The sequence below is a fragment of the Chrysochloris asiatica genome, unplaced genomic scaffold (genome assembly GCF_000296735.1).
Source record: "Chrysochloris asiatica unplaced genomic scaffold, ChrAsi1.0 scaffold00346, whole genome shotgun sequence".
Lineage (NCBI taxonomy): Eukaryota > Metazoa > Chordata > Mammalia > Afrosoricida > Chrysochloridae > Chrysochloris > Chrysochloris asiatica.
Window position 1 is genome coordinate 2,256,133 of NW_006408864.1, and position 20,608 is coordinate 2,276,740.

General features: G+C 43.1%; 1 pseudogene; it reads right to left on the bottom strand.

The window, feature by feature from the left end:
• Positions 1 to 13,003: 13,003 nt before the first annotated feature.
• LOC102827380 lies at positions 13,004 to 13,476 on the bottom strand (annotated as a pseudogene).
• Positions 13,477 to 20,608: the final 7,132 nt, after the last annotated feature.

Genomic DNA, 20,608 nt, shown 5'->3' on the forward strand with positions numbered 1-20,608 from the left:
GTGGGCCTGTTCTTTTATATTAGATCAGACAGGAGTTAAATCCACATCAGCCAGTGGGCTTCCAGGGGACACATCACCTTAATTGGTGGATGAAATCAACCAGCTGTTCATGGGCAGAGACCATGGGCCCTAATGCTGACTTTACTTACGGACCTTCCTCACCCCTGACTTCCTTCCTTCACTGAAAGTCCTAAAAGTCTTTGCAAGGACAGTTTCTGGGACAGCCCCAAGGGCAGGAGGCCTGGGGTCTGCAATCCATATTGCTGATGCTCCATATACAAGGTGGCTGGTGTGGGACTATAGGGCCCATCTACACCAACAGAGGAGGGGAACGTTTCCTCATCTTGGGGGCTGGCAAGGTCTATCTGGTTACCAAGAGACTCCTGAGAAATTCCCAGGAGTGGCTGCCAGGGGACTATTAAGTGTCTTAACGAGCATGTTCCTGCAGGCACCTGGCAGGCAGCTCACCTTGGGCCTCCCTCACCTGAAACCTGGCAAACCCTGCAGGATGTGGCCTTCCTCCCTGTGGACTTAGGGGAGACTGTTGCTGTTGTTGTTAAGGGCCTCAAATTGGTTCCGACCCATAGCGACCCCGTACAGGGTTTCCAAGTAGTGACTGGTGAGTTTGAACCACTGACCTTGTGGTCCAAACCAACTTTGCAGTCCAGCACATTAACCCACAGCACCACACCAGGACTCCTAGGGAGGGCTAGAAATGCAGAAATGCAGAAACTTCTTACTTTCCTGCTGTTTTATTTCTCAGAAGTTATCTGTTAGCTCTGTCCTTTTAACTGCTTCTGGGCCTAAGGCCCCATTCCCACCTCCAATTGCAGGCCTGACCATTGGAAGCCAGCCAAGTGATTCAGTGACCTTGCCAATGCCCCCAAAAGGGCTCAAGTGTCCTTGTCATTCCTGTGGTCCATCCCATCCCCTAGCCCCACCACCCACCCTGTCCCTTTGTTCCCACCACATTCCCTCATGTTTAGCTAGATGGGGACAAGAATAGAAGGGCCACAGCTCCGAGGAGGGGATAAGAGTTGGCACTATAGGACCATTTCCTATCCCCATAGGGTTCATCTGTGATAGTCCCTAGGCTGGACACCTTTGAGACTCTTAAGTTGTTACCCCCATGTCTGGTCTGGGCCCCTGACCCAGGCACTTAGGGCATCCTTTAGGCCAGTCCTGCCCAGAAAGTTTTTTCAAGGGCCTTCAACTTCACATCCCTCCAAATTCCATGCATAGATTAAACTTCTGAAGCAGAGTGGCAGTCCTGGACTGACCCGCGGGGCCAGAGGTGAGAGGAGAGTGAGCCCCGGGTGAGTTCCTTATTTCTTAGGGTACAGAACAACACAGTCACATACCAGAGAGTGGCATTTCGCTCCCTTTAGCTTAAGGTTTCTGCCTAGGGTCTCAGGGCTAGTGAAAAGGTGGAAAAGAAGAATTAGGAAACAGAAAGTCAAGGGAAAACATAGTTAAGGCCAAAATAACCAACTTGTAACATGAAAATAGACATACATCCTGGAGAGGCATAGGGGTGTAAAAGGAGAAACTACAACAAAGAGAAACCAGAGCGAAGGCTCCTGACTTCCACATACCCGTGGCATGCCAGAACCCAATGCAAGGACCTGCTGTACATTTAAAAAATAGAATGCATTTCTCTGAGCCTCTTGCTTTTCATAGTTTGCACATGAGTGCTCTAATTGGGGTGCTCTGAGAGGTTTCATCTACCCCAAGGATAATAGACTATTTTTTTTAGGTAGATGTGACTGTCCTAAACTGTTTATTAGGCATGGATTTTACCAACATTGTTTATATTAGCAGTAACAGTGGAGCTGGAGAATGTTACATCTTCTCCAAGGGACCTGGCGAGAACCACCAACAATGTGATAGAAGTTGTGTCCCTTCTCCAGGCCACGGCTCTTGAGGCCCGCAGATATCAGACTATGCATCTCCCTGTGCTTATGGACTGGCTTGGTAATCCTTTAGGTATCAGGATTTCTTCTGATAGCTTTATGGAATGGATCAATGAGGATTGTTGTTGTTGTTAGGTGCCAACTCATAGCAACCCTATGCGCAACAGAACAAAACACTGCCCTGTCTTCAGCTAACCTCACAATTATTGCCACTCTTGAGCCCATTGATGCTGCCACGTTGCCAATCCATCTTGCTGGGGGTCTTCCTCTTTTTCTCTGACCCTTCACCTTACCAAACATGATCTCCTTCTCCAGTGACTGGTCCCTCCTGATAATATGTTTGAAGCATGAGAGATGAAGTTTGGCCATCCTGGCCTCCAAGGAGCACTCTGGCTATATTTCTTCCAACACAAATCTGTTGGTTCTTTTGGCAGCCCATGGCATTTTCAATATTCTCCTCCAACACCATAACTCAAAAGCATCAATTCTTCTATAGTCTTCCTTATTCACTGTCCAACTTTCACATGTATATGAAGTTATTGAAAATACCATGGCTTGGATCAGGCACACCTTAGTCAGTGAGGGTAACTTCACAAAATTTACATGTGGAATTTTCACCAATCCAATAAGAATTCGGGACTCTCAAGGCCCCACAGTGACGTCCAATTTGCTCCTCAGCGACAGACAGAAGGCTTCAAGCAAACTTTAGCTTGTTAACACCATGATGCACAGGCTTGCTATAGGATGCACCCTTAGGCACTGGATGTTTTGGACCACCTCTGTGTGTGAGAATCCAGTAGATGACATAACCTTGCTTGGCCTTGTATCCCAGGAAATGCACCTTATCTGGGTGGGACCGGGAGCCGTGTACAGTGCAGAGAGCTGGTGGTACTGCCAACTGAAAACCCTGAGGAGAAAGTGCACCACATCGGACTGTTTCTTCCTCCGTAGTTCCTGGATGCACTTGTAAGCTCCCATTTTGACTTACCCTGATGGCTGCTGCCAGACAAAAGTATAATAGACTTCTGATAGCTTGCTGGGTCAGTTTACAAAGCAATTTTCTTCTATAAAATGATTTAGTTGATTAAAAAATATATACTTTATTGTACTTGGTGAAAGTTTACTCAACAAATTAAGTTCCCATTTAACAATTACTGCACAAATTGTTCAGTGACATTGGTTATATTTTTCACGATGTGTCAGTATTCCCATTCATTCCCTTCTGGATGCTTTCTTTCCAGTAATCTGGATTCTCTGGGCCCTTACCCTTTCATCTTTGCTTTAGAATAATTGTTGAACATTTAGTCTTATACAGATGTGCAATGCTCACCGCTAGTATTCTTTACTCTATGGACCATTCTATTATTTAGCTAAAAGATGACTTGACGGGGTACTTTCATAGTTTATGCAGTATGTCAGAGAATAGTTTCAGGGAGTCTTCTAGTCTCAACTGGCCCAGAAGGTCTGGATTTTTTTTTTTAAAAGAATTTGAGTTCTGAGACTTCTGGCAAGACAGTGGACTAGGCAAATGCACTACACAGATTCTCTCCAACAGGTGTGGGCTCTGCCAAGGTAACTGCAGTTCCAGCCATCACATTAGGGGTGAGTTCATTAAATGTTTGACCAAATATAGCAGGCAAACTTTTCAGTTGAGAATTTTGTATGGTGCTCGAATGCTATTATAAATTTTGACAGAAAAACAGTTCCCCAGCCTTGCTCTACAACAAAAATGTGTTGTTGTTTAGTGCTATCATGTCTATTCTGACTCATAGTGACCCTCTATAGGGTTTCCTAAAAGCAGTTGGTGGGTTTGAACCATCAACCTTGTGGTTTGTGATTCAGTGCTTATCCTAGTGTCACACCAGAAGTCCACAATAAAGATTTTCTTGTTGTGTAGTGCCGTTGAGTTGGTTCTGACTCACAGCGACACTGTGTAGGGTTTCCTAGGAGTGTTTGGTGAGTTTGAACCACCAACCTTGCGGTCCAGCATATTATCCTGCAGCACCACACCAGGACTCCACGACAAAGCTAGGAGAGACCAAATAAAACAGACATAGATGAAAATTCTGGCACCCTGAGCTTCAGAATAAAGGTTAGAGAGGTGAATGGAGTGTTTGCAGGGTGGAGAGGTCTAGCGGGGACAGCGAGAGAGGGAGACTGACTGGTGAATGGCTGGCCAGATGTGCCTTGGCCATCTTGTCTTGTGAGCAGTTTTGGCAGCCGAGGGAGGCCTGGAAGAGCAGATTCATGTGGGCAACAGGAAAGGTGTGAGTTCTTCTTTTTTCCCCACACACTCCTGGGGACCAGAGATGTGACCAGCTTCCAACCTCATCTACCACCGTGCCTTGCTTTCTGGGAGTTCGGAACCACATAGTTGGGAGACACACTAATGTGAGCTGGGGGCTGAATGCGCTGCTTTGGTGCCTGGATTCAGGTGGACTCAGCTCTAGGCCTATAAAACCCACAGAGCCACCAGACCAGCATCTAACAAGTCACCCTGCTTCCAGCTGCCCTGTGGTCCTAACAGACACTGAAATCAGTTCCATCAAACGCCCTCATGAACTAATTCTTTTTTTTTTTTAATGTTTTATTATGAATTATGTGACAGTTTACAGGGGGAGAACATTAGCTTTACATTCATCCTATCATTGCCATGGTTACAATCCCCTCCATGCATCATCAACCAACCAAAGGGTCATCAGCATATAGTCCTCTCCCTCTCTGGGTCTAGAGTCCCCAGCTGCTCCATCTCTCCACGTCATCGTCTCTGCCTCCATCTCTGGCATCACTGTGTCTCTGGGTAGAGTCCAGCTCTCTGCTCCTCTCTTGATGGTCCCTGGGGCCTCTGCTCCTAGACTGCAAAGTTAATCACTCCCCTCCTTGCTACAAAACGTCTACCTTTACATTTCCAACACTCACAATCAGTCCTGATAACAGTGATTTACTATTGTATCATAAGAGACCTATCTGCATTTCCTTTCATCAGCCCCATCTAGACAGATTGGATACTATTCAGTGGAGATTCTACCTTCCTCCATGCCCTCTGGATCTAGGGTCCCTCTTGAAAGCTTGTAAGCCAGTCACCTCTTGGCTTTGTAGCCCCCCCCCCCATTTTGGGTAGCCAGTGTTCAAGTTGCCCATCCCTGTCTACTCTGTGTATGGAGAGAGTGGGAATGATCCTTGCTATAAAGATTTATTCCCTCTTTTGAGCTACTGCATCCACAGCCCATGAACTAATTCTTGATTGACTGCCCTGAACATAGAAAACACTGAGACCAATTGGAATTTCTTCTAGGGCCAGGAACTCTGCTGTCCCATCCCTTACTTAACCACCTTGTGAGCTCCTAGAATTGTAGTCCACCAGAAATTTCTCCTTTCTGGGTCCAACAACTGCACTGTTTGTTTCTACAAATACGACAACCCCACAATGCCCTGGAGACAACAGACAATTTTAGCTCACATGAAGAAACAACAGAGAATGGCACAAACAAATGACCAAGAAGCAGAAACAGAAAACATTTCTGAGGAAAAAAGGTAATGGCACTAACTGAAAAAGAATTAAAAAAAAAAAAAAATTACATTTGAGTATCTTCAACAGAATAACAGAAAGATTGAAGAAAGCAAAGATAACACAGAGAAAACTTTAGAATGATTCAGGAAAATGCTATAAAAGCAAACAGGCAAAATAAATGCAAAATTTTGAATAATACAAAACCTGCAATTAGAAATCCAGAAGATTAACACTAAGATCTCAGAAATGGAAAAGGGGAAGATTTAAAGCAATGGAAGCCTTAATAAGTGAATTGGAAGATAAATATTAGTGTGCTAGAAGAATAATCAGAAAAAAAGAATGAAAAATCTGAAGAAAGCCTAAGAGTCATGTGAGACATCATGAAGAGGAACAATTTATGGGTGATTGAAATTCCAGAACAGGAAGAGGCAATAAAAAAGAAAAGCACAGAGAAAATTGTTGAAGAGTTGTTGGAATAAAACTTCCCTGAAAAAGGAGTCCTGGTGTGGCACTGTGGGCTAATGCGTCAGACTGCAAAGTCATTTGAACTGCAAGGTTGATGGCTCAAGCTCACCAGCTGCTCCTTGGAAACCCTATATAAGGTCGCTATTGGTCGGAACCGACTGAATGACACTTAACAACAACATGAACAATGAAAAGATAAGCATACAAGAAGCAGAACAAACCCCAAACAGGATACATCCCAAAAGAAAATCACCAAGATTTTCATAATCAAATATTCCAAAACCAAAACCAAAGACATGGAAAGAATCCTGAGAACAGCTCTGGAAAAACAAAAAGTTACCTCCAAAGGAGAACCAATAAAACTAAGCTCATTTCTCAGCAGAAACTATGCAAGCAAGAAGGCAATGGGAGGACATATACACAACTTAAAGGAAAAAAAATTGCCAACCAAGAATTATATACCCTGCAAAGCTGTTCTCAAATTTGATGGTGAAATTCAGACATTTCCTGATAAACAGAAATAGAAGGAATTTGTGGTAACCAGATCAACTTTACAAAAAAAGTCGAAGGGTATTCTTTAGACTGAGAACCAGCAACAGCAGACAACAACCTGAGATTACTGTACATGACAACATCTCCCAGAATTCAACACCACCCAGAAGTTTTCAAAGTAAAACAAACCTACATAATAAAAAAGCAAAAAAGAAGGAATAGTGTCTATATAGGACTTCCAAATGGCAAGAAAGTCAAGTATATTTTAAGTTAAAACAGATTGCATTGAGCAGGGAAAAAAATTAATAAATTACAGGGTAACCTAGAAGAAAAATACACCTGCACATTGAAATAAAAAAAAGAAGAAAATCAGAAAGATTTAGTAAACATTAACACAACAGAAAGGAAATGAAAAGAAAACCAACAAACAAAATGAACTCAGCAAAGAAAATTATGTGGAACAAAGAATCCAGCAACACCACACGCACACACACAGACACACAGACACACACACACAAACCACACAGAAAAATGACAGCAATCTATTAATACCTGATAATTATACAGAATGTAAGTGGATTAAATGTACCAGTCAAAAGACATAGAAAGTGGAATGGATAAGAAAACAGGATCCTTCAATTATGCTATCTACAAGAGACATATCAAAAAGATGGAGACAGCCTAAGTGCCCATCAGCAGAAGAATGGTTAAACAAATTTTTGTACACACATACAATAGAATACTGCACACTGTTGATGAATGATGATTTATCTGTGAAACACCTCGCAACATGATTAAACCCCAAGGACATTATGCTGAGTGAAATTAGTCAGTCACAAAAGGACAAATCCTGTATGTATCAATGTTATAAAAAGTTAGAAAAGGTTTTCTTGAGAAAAGAAACAATCTATGATGGCTGGAGGGTGGGGTAGGGAAAATTATTCATAGGCTAGAGGGTAGACACATATTAATATGGGTGACAGGGCAGGCAATATGCAAGAGGGTCCTACATGGAGTTCCTAGTGGCCTTGGTGTTATCTATACTCAGGGCAGCCAATCAAGAATGAGTTCATGGAGACTCTTGAGGGAAGTTAGCAGAGGGAAGATAAAGGTAGAGGGAGACACAGGGAGGGATGCAATAGTTAAAGTGAATGCAGGTTGTTGTTATGTGCCTTGTACATGGTTTCTGAGGCTGTAAATCTTTACAAAAGCAGAAAGCCTCATCTTTCTCCTGCAGAGCAGCTCATGGTTTCAAACTGCTAACCTTGTGGTTTCACAGCCTGATTCATAACCACTACACTACCAGAGCTACTTAAAGTAAGTGGAGGTAAATACTGTTAACTGTTGGTGCATGGAGGGGATTGCATTCAAGTCATGAATCGAAGTGTACCATGTGTTGAATGTAAAACCGAGCGTCTGCTCTGTAAACGTTCATTCAATTCACAATATAAAGTTGAAAAAAAGAAAAAGAAAAAGAAAAAGGATATGAGTTCTGTTCCATACTTTTCTCCCATCCTATCAGGGTACACATTTTAGCGATAACCAGCCGTCTAGCTATTCTGTCTCGAGGTGGATAGAATAACTGGTGGAAGTGTGGACAGAGATCTCTGCTTGCTTGTCATGAAGAGTATGTGAAGGCAGGGTGAGCAGGTGCAGTCCACCATCTGTGGGGTAGGTGTGATCTGTATGGCTGACTAGTTCGGGCAGAATAAAAAAATAAGAAAAGACAAGAAAGAAAAAAACAAAAGAAATAACAGGGGTGAGAAAAAAATGAGTAAAATAAAGGAAGAAGAGGACGAGGAAAGTGGGAAGAAGACATGGAATAAAGAAAAGGAAAAAAAAAAAAAGCAAGACCAAAAATAAACACAACCCAAAGCAGAAAAATACCGCCGACAGGTGGCGATACAACACTCTCCCTTACTTCAGGAAGTGCCTTCCTGAAGCCAGTCTCTGGTCTGCACGTGAGTGAGCTTCTCCCAGAGCAGCAAGTGGGAGAGTTAGTACGCTGAGAGGGCCACATGTCAATTTCACAGGTGCCAAAGGCATGGGGCTCTGTCTGCTTGAGAATATGTTGCCCGTGGCAGGAGGTAGCCCAAATGTACTGTTTGGTGTGGGGCAAATAGAGGGGTGTTCCTAGCCCCCGAGTTGGTGGGTATATGGAAAAACTTAATCCTGAGGAAGATTTGATAGGGGAAGCAAGAGTAAAAAGCAATTCTCAGTTCCAGTTTGCAGAGGTGTGCACCATACACTTTTAGGCCAGCACAGCCAGCTCAGTTTCCGGAGGCCTTGGCGTCCTGCCTTCAGGGGAGACGGGATTGGTTATTTCCAGGTGGTGGGTTGGTAGAGAAGGTGTGGTGCTGAACTTAGTTACTACAAGTGTGTTTTTCCAAAGAATGGAAATTTATTTTCTCACAGTTCCAGAGGTTAGAAGTCCGAATTCAGGGTGTGACTCTAGGAGGAGGTCCTTCCTTGTAGATAGCCCCATTGGGTCCTTGACATGTCTAGGCATCTGTCTTAACTCTGTGTGTGTCTCTGTGTCAGTCCTGCTCTTTTTATAACCCAGAAGTGATTAGGGTTAGGATTCACCCTCCTCTGGTATGGCAGCATTACCATAACAAAAGAAAAGCCCTCTTTCTGAACAGAATCCTTTTTACAGGGAGTGAACGCAGTTGCTGTTGAGTGAATTCTGACTCATGGTGAGTCCACGTGTATCAGAGTCGAAGTGTGCTCCATAAGGTTTCTTCTGCAAGTAGATCACCAGGCTGATCTACGGCCTCTGTATAGACTTGAACCTCCAAGTCTTTCAGTTAGCAACTGAGTATATGAACTATTTACACCACCAAGAGATTCCATTTACAGGTACATGAGCTTGGATTTCAATCCACAGCAGTACTCCTTCTATTCTCTTGGAATTGCTAGTAGCTTCCGTCAAAGTTGGGGTTGCTGTTGGCTGATACTCTTTGAGTTAGGGTTCTTATTTGAAAACTCATCAAGGAAGCTCCAGGGTTCCTGGTTCCTCCCACTTGGATCTTCCCTACTCAGGGCTGAATTGAGTCCCTGGTCAGCACACTAATGTACCTCTGTGAAGTCTCTGAGGCCTCTCTCTTTTCTCTTCCTGCCCATCACCGTGTCCCACTCTTCATATTGAGCCCCAGGGACATTACACATCATATTTACCTGGAAGTTTTGAATAATTACGATAGTTGGAGTCTATCCCCACGCACTGCTTTAATGGATTTGTGGTGTATCCTAAGAAGTCAGGTGGTGCAGTGATTAAAGGACTTAGATGATAACCAAAAGGTCGTTGGTTTGAACCCACCAGCTCCTCCATGGGAGAAGGATGTGACAGTCTGCTTCTGTGTAGATTACAGTCTTGGAAACCATATGGGACAGTTCTCTTCTGTCCTGTAGAGTCACACTGAGTGAAGATTAATTCAACTGCAGTAGGCTTGGTTGTTTTGGTTTGGTGTGGTCTAGGCACTAGGACCACCGCTTGTCTGTCACATTGTCGTACTGTGGTGACTTGCATGTTGCTGCAATTCTGGAAACTATGCCATGGGTATTTTAAATATCAGCAAGGTCACCAATGGTGGACAGGTTTCAGTTGAGCTTCCAGACAAAGACACTTATCAATGTAGTCTGATGTAGAAAAGTGTCTGTTTTCCAACGAATCAACTATGTCTTCCTTCTTTGAATCATAGCACGTCATCACTACAATCTAGAAATGGAAAGTTCAGGTAGCCAGTGACTTTATGTCACCATTACAGTCCTTGGTGGTGCAGATGGTTAATGCCCTCCACTGCTAACTGAGAGATTGGAGGTTTGAATCCACCCAGATGTTCATTGGAAGAAAGGCCTGGCAATGTACTTCCTAAAAATCAGCCATTAAAACCTTGTGGAGCACAGTTCTTCTCTGACACACGTGCTGTCTCCCAGAGTGGGAATCAACTCGGCAGCAACTGTTTACTGTTTTTTTCCCCTCCTCCTTGGGGGTTTTTAAATTAAAAAATCTAATTGTATAAATATACATATATATATAAGGAATCCTGGTGTGGTGCTGCGGGTTAATGCGCCAGACTGCAAAGCCGTTTGAACTTCAAAGTCGGCGTTTCAAGCTCACCAGCGGCTCCTCGGAAATCCTATACAGGGTCGATATGGGTCGGAACCGATTTGACGTCACTTAACAACTGCAACGTATACACATATACATTGTTGTGAAGTGCCTTTGAGTCGGTTCCTACTCATAGGATTTCTGTATAGGGTTTCTGAGGCTTTTTAAATCATTGGATGGGCAGAAAGCCTCATCTTTCTCTCGAGAATCAGTTGACCAGCTCAAACCAAGAACATTGTGGTTCACAATCCCATGCTTATCTTATGGCGACACCACTCTCCCCATACCAGGTCTTTTTAGTTTTGAAAAAGATTTTGACATTTAACCTTTTTACTGTTCCTCTGAATTAAGCCTTTGTTACTCAGATTGTCCTTTTACTTGAAAATCAGGTTTATTTTGGGGCCCTTACTCACCCGTTATTTTTACATTCCTATCCTGGTGTGACGCTGTAGGATAAGCACTGGACTGCTAACAGCAAAGTCGGAGGTTCAAACCCAACAGCCATTCCCTCAGAAACCCTATACAGGGTCGCTATGAGTCAAAACCAACTCTAGCTACAGGCCACGGTTTCTTGGCTCACACTCCACCTCGCTGCTGATCCTGGAAGCTTACTGTGGTTGCTACAAACCTTCGAGGAGGAGCTTAGCAAGAAGAGCAGCAGGGAAGTCGGGCCGGCAGGTGGCGCAATGGCTCCTCTCCACAGGCCCTTGCAGGGCACCAGGAACTAGTTTTTATGTTCTGGTTGTTAAAGTGCTGTGGATTCTGACCCATAACGACTTTGTATAGGGTTTCCAAGGAGTTTCTGTGCTATAGCGCTAAGAAATAACACACTCAGTCTTTCTTGCAGAAGAATTACTCTCCTATTTCCCTGACAGAGTTCTTTGTCCCTTGTTTGATGTGCTCCTTTTCTTTTCTTTTTGTTGTGATAAATGTGGAGGCCACAAATATTTGCAATTTTAGCAATCTTCATATGCACAATGTAATGACGTTAAGTACGTTCATAATGTTCAGTCATCACCACCAGCCATTTCTTGAATTTATCCATAGCCCAAAAAAGATATTCAGTGTTCCCTAAACATTGTGTCTTCCTTTCCTTCTCTGCTCTTTTGCTTGGGAGAGCTTATTTTTAGCATTAAACCAAGAATAACTTTCTTCTTGTCCTTGTCATTTTCTCAAGCTTAAAACCACAGTTAGATTTCAGCACGTCGGGGGATCAAACGCAAAGTTAATCTGGGACAATGGTTTTCATTTGGGGAAAATTTTGTCCCACAGGAGACATTGGCAATGTCTAGAAGAGAAATTTTTTGATTGTCACTCCTGGGGAAGTACTACTGCTTCTGGAAACAGGTGGGTAGAAGCCAAGGATGCTGTGAAATAAACAATAATGTACAAGATAGACCCTTCCCCACAATGAAGAATTATCTGGACCAAAATTTCAATAGTGTTCTATTGGAGAAACTAGAGAGAAGTCTTACATACCAAAGAATTGCAGGAACTTTCCCCAAAATGAGAATTGCAGGAAGTTTCCCCAAAACTTTCTCCAAAATGAGAGCTACAACTGGGAATAGGTTTTTAGTTCACATGTCACTGAGGGTCCTGATGGATTTCTGGTGTGGCTGTGGGTTAATGCACTGGATTGCAAAGTCAGTTTCATCTGCAAAGTTGGAACCAACTTGATGGAACTTAACAACAATTATCACTGAGGGTGGAACTTAATCTACATTGGATGAGTTTGTTTTATTGATGTATTGTCCAGAGAGTTTGCATTCTATGAGCTAGTGCATGCTGCTATCTGTGCTTTTAACGATTTCTTTAGTTGTTTACCACACACCTAGATCCAACGTTGTTGTTGTTAGGTGCCACTGAGTCAGTTCTGACTCATAGCAACCCTATGCACAACAGAACGAAACACTGCTCCATCCTGCACCATTCTGTTAGAGTCAGTTTGATTCCTGTGTACTCTATCCTGTGTGGTCCATGTGTAGAGTTGTCTTTTATGCTGTTTAAAAAAGGTATTTGCAATGAATAAGTCATTGGTCTTGTGCAATTCTATCATGTGATCTCCAGCATCATTTCTGTCAGTAAGGCCTTATTTTCCAACTACTGATCCTTCCTGTTTGTACCCAACCTTTGTATTCCAATCACCAGTAATTGTCAATGTATCTTGATGGCATGATTGATGAATTTCAAAGTGAAAAAGTTGGTAGAATTCTTCAATTTCATCAGTGATTGGTGGATAAATTTGAATAATGGTGGTGTTAACTGGTTCTCCTTGTAGGTGTATGGATATTATCCTATCACAGGCAGCATTGTACTTCAAGATAGATCTTGAAATGTTCTTTTCGATGATAAATGTGATATCATTCCTCTTCAATTTATCATTCCTGGCATAGTAAATCATATGATTCAAAATAGTCAATATCTGTCCATTTCAGCTCACTAATTTCTAAGATATCTATTTTATGCATCCCATTTCTTTTTTTCTTTTTCAGTTGAATAGAGTCTGCCAACTTAGCGCTTTCTACCAACTTGGAGAGCAGAAACTTTCACAGGCTTCACCCTCTTGTGATGAGGTGCTGCCTTGGTGGGAGCCTTAGCTGCAGCCATTGCTGTCTTTGAGATGCTTACTTAGCCTTTGTTGCTTCCTTGGCAGCCCTGATGGTCTGTTCTCATTGAGCCTTTCTAACTTCAGGCTTCTGATTTCTCTTGGCCATTATATCAGCAAGAGATGCACCAGTGATGGCCCTCTGGAATTTGACTGCATTGTGGGTTCTTTTCTTTTGAATTTCTTCCGATTGCCCCTTTTTGTGCTTTCTTCTGTAGAGAACAGTCCAGTTTATCTGCTGAAGATTCCTCTTGGAAAGGAATGCAGACTCGCATTTTGCATTAAGAAACTGGAAAACCTTCCCATCTGTCCTGACGTAGCATCTCCTGTGTCTAGGGCATATTTTGTATCCACTGAAACTGCACAGTTCAACCTTCATGGCTGCAGCTGTAGAGAAACAGGGAAGATGGCAAAGAGAAAGAGAGGATCATGGGAAGACCCATTTCCTTTTTGACAACTTTCAATTTTCCTAGATTCATTACTTCACGTATCCCATGTTTTAATGATTAATGGATGTTTGTCCTCATTTTGAGTTGTGCTCCATCAGCAAATGATGGTCCTAAAAGTTTTACTCCATTAACATCATTATGATCAACTCTAACTTTGAGAAGGCAGCTCTTCCCTATTTGTATTTTATGTGCCTTCCGACCTGAGGGACTCATTTCCCAGCACTGTATCTGACAGTGTTCCACTGCTATTCATGTGGTTTTCAGTGGCTAAACATTCAGCAATAATCTGCCTCGCCTTCCTATTCTTAGTCTGGAAGCTCTGCTGAAACCTGCCCACCATGGGTAACCTTGCTAGTAATTAAACCACCTATGGCATATCTTTCAGCATTATAACAACACACAAGTCACCACAATATAACAAACTGATAGAAACAAATGAAGCTGACATAATGTAGAAGAAGAAATCCAAGTCCTCCAGGACTCAAGAGTACCAGAATTGATCTATCACAGTCTTCCAATGTCCCTGGAAGTCCTGAGAAGGCCCAGATAGCTTGTCCTTCCATCAGTGACATGAGGCATTCGTTGGTGAAGTGAGTCTTTGGAACTTTAACAGTGCTTTACTGTCTATCTTGTCTCTGCAGTGGATGTCAGTAGAAGGTGCTGAATGGAAATGTGTCTCTGGTCCATACATGGCAGAGGCCAGGTAGTAGAGACTTGGCCACCAGAGACAAAATATAAAAGGTAGCAGTGTCAGTGGGGTAACTAGAAATTTCTGACCGTCAGAGTATTTTGGTTGTGGATAATTGATTATAGCGTCTTGAACAGCTAGCAGAGATGAGTGAGCTATATTGCGGACAGGTTAGCTCATTGTCACAAATCTTAGAGGCTAAGACAATAGAGGTTTGTTTTTCACTCTTGCTACACATCCATGATCCCACAGAATCAGACAAAATGTGGAAGGATAAAGTGAGACCAGATTTTTTCAAGAGATGATTCTATCTTCCTGTGACTGGATGGGAGGGTAACATCTTTATTTATTTATTTTTTTCTGAGCCATTTCATCCAGCTGACAGAATTTACTGGATGACACTGAAATTCATTCCGAGATAAAGGATGGATGTGACAACGATGCCCTTGATTTGATCCTTGGTGTTGAACTCTTGCCACGCTGAAGAACATGACCCTTTCTCATTCCTAAAAGGAGAGAATGCCAGACTATTTGCAGAATAAGGCTTGTATAGAGAGTCCTCTATTTGGAGATATATGAACTAAAAGACAAATGATCCGCCCCATACACATCCAATATACAATGATGGAACAGAGAACAAAGCCATTCCACTCAAAAAGGAGATAAATGGAGATTCCAAATTGGCACTGGTCCATATCAAGGTATTGTCAGGTCCTGCCACCCTGGGGGTGGGAAGATTCTGATTCTGCCTTCTAGAATGGGTTCCCTGATGAATTGTTCTCTATATCCCTTGAATCAACCTTCTGGGGGAATGTGTTTTCCTTTCCATTATACTCCTTGATGATATCTGAAGTGGGCATTGGAGAATATTCACTCTTCGGATGTTGAATAATGAGTTTGGTTCCTGTCATACAAGACTGGAGGTCTGAAGGGGCATTTTAAGTCTTGATTTCATTGGCAGTGCAATTGTCTCAAAAACACAACTGGCTTCTTATGTATTTTATTTCATTGGCCACTAGCTATTCTGTGGGAGAAGGATAAGGCTTTCTGCTCCTGCAAAGAGTTAAAAAGCCTTGGAACCCCTATAAAGAATTGTTATGAGTTGGAACCAACTTGACAACACTTAACAACAACAACAACAACAAGTATTACATATTATAGCTTCTCAGTTGGATGGTCAGACTTTGTCTCTCATACTTCTGACATTATGATAAGGAGGAACCAGTTCCTGGAGATGGATATCATGCTTGCTGAAGTGAAAGGACAGTGAAGAAGAGGGAGACTTCCCAAAGAGATGGATTGGCACAGAGGCAGCTATCATGAGTTCAAGTGTAGCAGCAATTGTGGGGGTGGCACAGGGCCAGGCGGTGTTTCATTCTGTTGTATATAGGGTAGCTATGGGCACCTAACAACAACAACAACAATAACTGGCTATTAAAAATTTTGCTTCCCCAAACCCTGAAAAGTTCCTGAATCTTTATGCTTTCTCTATTCTTGCCTTACAAACTGATGAACGATTTTCTGCGTACTTCATTTCCTTGAATTATCTTGTCAAATGCAACCAAATATAATCAACACATGCTATTCACATTTTTACTTCCAGTGTCTTCTCCTAGAGATACAAGCTTCTGAGGTTTATTATCTACCTTCTAAGGTATTGTAGAAGTTCTGGTGTGGCACTATAGGATAAGCACTGGACCATAAGGTTGGTTTGAACCACAAAGTCAGCGGTTCAAACCCACCAACTGCTCCTTGGAAGCCCTATACAAGGTTGCTATGAGTTGGAACTGATTAGACAGCTCGTAACAACAACAACAAGGCATTGCAGGAGTCCTGGTGTGGAACTGTAAGATAAGCACTGAATTGCTAACTACAAGGTTGGTGGTTCAGACCCGTCAGCCACTTCTCAGAAACCCTCTACAGGATGGCAATGATCTGGAATCAACTTGGCGGCATGTAAAAAAAGAGTTAATGCAGACGATCATTTGTTAAATGGTCCGGGGCATAGCATGGATTGACAACCTCCCAACTTTCAAAAGCAGCTGACTTGTCTCTTATCAATTGACCCATAAGCCTGTGCAATGCCACAAAAGTGAAGTTTGGGGCATATCCCTTCTCTGGACATCAGTTTCTATTTCAATCAACATAGACTTTATGTTGTTAAGTGTCGTCGAGTCAGTTCTGATTCCTAGCGCCCCTGTATAGGGTTTCTGAGGAGCGGCTGGTGAATTTGAACTGCCGGCCTTGTGGTCCAGTGCATCAGCCCACACCACCACACCAGGATTCAGTTTCTATATCAATCTACATAGACTAGGTTATATCAAATGTATAATAACAAAGGTTCAGGTATTGCTCATGCTGTATGCTTTTTGGTGGTTGAAATGGTTTGTACTTGACTACAAAAAGTTGGCAGTTTGAATACACCCAGCAGCGACGTGGAAGGAAACCCTGGTGATTTGCTTCTGTAAATGTTACAGGTAAGAAGTCCCAGTGGAGAATTTCTGCTCTGTAACACAGAATAGCCAGAACGAACTCGAGGCCAGTGAGTTGGGTGTGCATATTTCAGGTTGCTGGAACCTTCCCATCACGTTTTCTCACTTTGGGACTTAGGTTGGAATCAAAAGCAGAGGGAAAGAGAGTTCTAGAGGATCGTATTTTGTTGGTGCTTTATTGCTGTTGAGTTAGTTCTGGCTCATAACAACCTTGTGTAGGTTTCCGAGGAGCGGCTGGTTGATTAGAACTGCTGACCTTACGGTTGAGTGCTTCTTCTATAGCACCACACCACATATTGGCTGTGAAATGCACTGGGCCTGAAGTTGTACCGTTCATCTTACAACTAATTGTCCAGAATTAGTCACATGGTTCTGCTCAGCCCAGGAAGGATAAGAACTGTCATGTGCCTTGAGGGTTGAGAGCAGGAAATACTTGGTGAACAACTAGTCACTTGCTTATGAGCTGTATGCTCTAAGGTTAATGAATAAAGAGCTCTGGTAGCGTAGTGGTTACGAATCGGGCTGCGAACCTTAAGGTCAGCGGTTTGAAACTACCAGCCGCTCCATGGGAGAAAGATGAGGCTTTCTACTCCTGTAAGGATTTACACCCTCGGAAACTCTGTACAGGGTCGCTATGGGTCGTAACGGACTCGATGGCACTTAATAACAACAACAAAGTTAATGACTGGAGTGGTGGTTTGGTGCTGTGGAATAATGTGCTGGACTGCAAGGTTGGTGCTTCAAGCTCACCAGCTGCCCCTTGGAAACCCTATCTCAACAGCACTTAACAACAACAACAACAACAACGGGGTTGATGAATAGAGACCTAGTTTCACTAGAGTTACAGCCTCATGCTGTTTCCCAGACTTAGGAGTCCCCTGACCAGCTTTAATTGCACAAGTACATGTTATACAGCTTTCTTTATAGGCTACTGACTTCCCCCAAATTTCAGTTACAATTGAGCCTGGTTTTGAGGTAAAACCATTTCCTTGATACCCAGACCACCAAGTTCGTCCACCAACCAGAGGCTTAAGAGCACTAGGTGGTAACTAAAGCTCTGACCCCTGGGGCAGTGATCTTCTAGGATTCGTTCCCCAGTTTCTGAATGTATGAGTGTGGAAACGGTCTTGCTTCCATTAATCCGCTCCCTTAGCCTCTGACTCAGTAGATCTCACAGAGTAAATATAATTTGGGAAAAGCCAAGCAGAAGCCACTGAGCACCCTTCCTGGCTAAGGAAGGAAACACAATGTAAATGAATTCTTCGTCTCCTCAGTTTTGGGATTAATACAGTTGGGTTGGCTGAGTCTCTTCCAATTAAGTTTTAATTTGAGCAATTGCTCCCATGGTGCATGAATGAGGTGTGCAGCCAGGGAAAGGGAGTCAGTGAGTGCCAGCAGGAACTAGGGCAACTTAGGCAGAGTTGGTGGTCTCCGGATGACCAATTAATAGAGACCAAAGCCAGAGCACCTTGAGGCAGTCCTCTGAGGGTGGGGTACAGGAGATAAAGAGGCAATGGGTAGAAGAGTGACATTGCAGAGTCAAAGACAAAATGCAGCAGGTGACCTCAGGAGATGGCGTCTGTTCTTCTGTGACTGAAAAGTATCTTACACATGACAAAATACACTACTAAACATAACTGACACACACAAATGGCCTAAGACAATATAGATGACTGAGACCTCTATTCGACACTTAAGTGCATCAAAAGATTTCACCGAAAAAGAACTCATAAAGTGGGATTTTTTTTTTTGCAATGACGTATCAGATAAGGGATTAATCACTAAAATTTTTAGGAAACTTCAACACCTCTAAAAAAAAAATAATCTAATTAAAAAATGGGCAGAGGACATGAACTTCATCAAAGAAGATATTCAGGTGACCAATAAACTTATGAAGAGATATTTGTGTTCATTAGCCATTGTTGGTGTGTGTGTTATCAAGTTGGCTCTGACTTATAGTGACCCTGTATAGGGTTTCCAAGGAGGGGCTGATGGATTGAACTGCTGACTTTGTGGCTAGTAGTTCAGTGTTTATCCTACAGTGTCATACCAGAGGTGTAAATCAAAACAACAATGAGATATCATCTCACCCCAGCATTAGGAGCAGTGTTAAACAAACAAACAAACACCAGAAAACAAAAAATGCTGGCAAGGGTGTGGGGAAACTAAGACCCTCCTAAATTGCTGGTGGGACTGTAAAATGGTGCAGACATGCTAAAAGAAACATTTTTTGATGGTTATCAGGGGCGAGAGGGAGAGGTGAGTGGAACAGACACATGTTGAATTGAGTGACGGAGAAGGAAAATACAACAAGAAGGAGGTTGGCTGAAGAATGATGAAGACGCAGGAAGGAATGCAAGGTCTAAAGGGGATAGAGGCAAATAGTGTCACATACACAACCCTGCAATAACAGTGTCCTGAGCACAGACACGTGGGCAGATAAACAGGCTGAATGGGCATGGGAGGGAGAAAGGAAACATACCCACAAATACATAAAGGTATGACCGAGAATATTTCTATGTGGGTATTTAAGGAAGACCCCCAGTGAGATGGATTGACCAAGTGGCAGCATCAATGGACTCAAGTGTTGGCCCAGGATCAGTCACTGTTTCGTTCTGCTGTGCATAAGGTTGCTATGAGTTGGTACCGACTCCATGGCACCTAACAACAACAACAACAACAATTTACCTTTTGCTGCAAAAACATCTAGGAATGTGGTGGAATTTGGTGGTGGTGTGCCACCAAGTCGATTCTGATTCATAACAATCTTGTATAAGGTGTTTGATGAGTCCTGGTGTGGCACTGTAGGATAAAGCATCGTTGGTTTGAACCTCCCCAGTCAGCAGTTCAAACTCACCAGCTACTCCTTGGAAACCCTATACAGGGTTGCTATGAGTCAGAACCGACTCTATGGCACTCAACAACAATAAAGCTTTGGTGGCTGGAGGCTGTGTGCCATGGAGTTGATTCTGACTCATAGTGACCCTGTGGAGGGCTTCTGAGGGTGTAATTACAGGAGCAGAAATCCTTATCTTTCTCCCATGTAGCGGCTGGTAGATTTGAACTGCTGGCCTTACCACACTACCGTAGCTCCTTGTGGTGGAGTATATGCTGTTGCTGTTAAGTGCTGTTGAGTCGCTTCTGACCCATAGTGACGCTGTACAGGGTTTCCAAGGAGCAGCTGGTGAGCTTGAACTGCCGGCCTTGCGGTTCAAACTGACTTTACAGTCCAGTACATTAACCCACAGTGCCACACGGGGGCAAATTTATGAAAACTTCTTAGACATTACCGAACTTTGTGATTCAATGAGTTGCTGAGCCTGGGGCCTTAGGACCACAGTCTCAGGGGACATCATGGTCAATTGGCTAACATAGTCCCCATGGACAATGTTCTACATTCCTACTTTGATTAGTAGGATTGGCTCTTGAGAAGCCATCTAAGGGGCTACTATTGGCCTCTCCATATGTGGAGGAAAGAAGAGTGATGAAAGTTGAAGACACTTGGAAACAATTAATCCAGTGGACTAACAGAACACATGAACATCAGTCTTCATGACCCTGAGACCGGAAGACCTCTGAAAGGGATCACATTAGAAGGTCCTAAATAGAGTGGGAAAAAATGTGGGACAAAACTCAAAATTATAAATAAGACCAGGCTTACTGACCAGAAAGAGACTAGAGGAACTCAAGACTATGAACCTTGGCCACCCTTCAGATCTGGAACTGAACTCACCCTTGTGGTTCAGTTTTCAGCCGAGTGGTAGATAGGTATGGGGGGGGGGGAGGGGAAGGAACACACAACAACAGTACTAAGGCATACTTACTGTGGAATGGTCACCTATTCAACATCAAAAAGGCAACATTTACATAAGGACCAAGTTC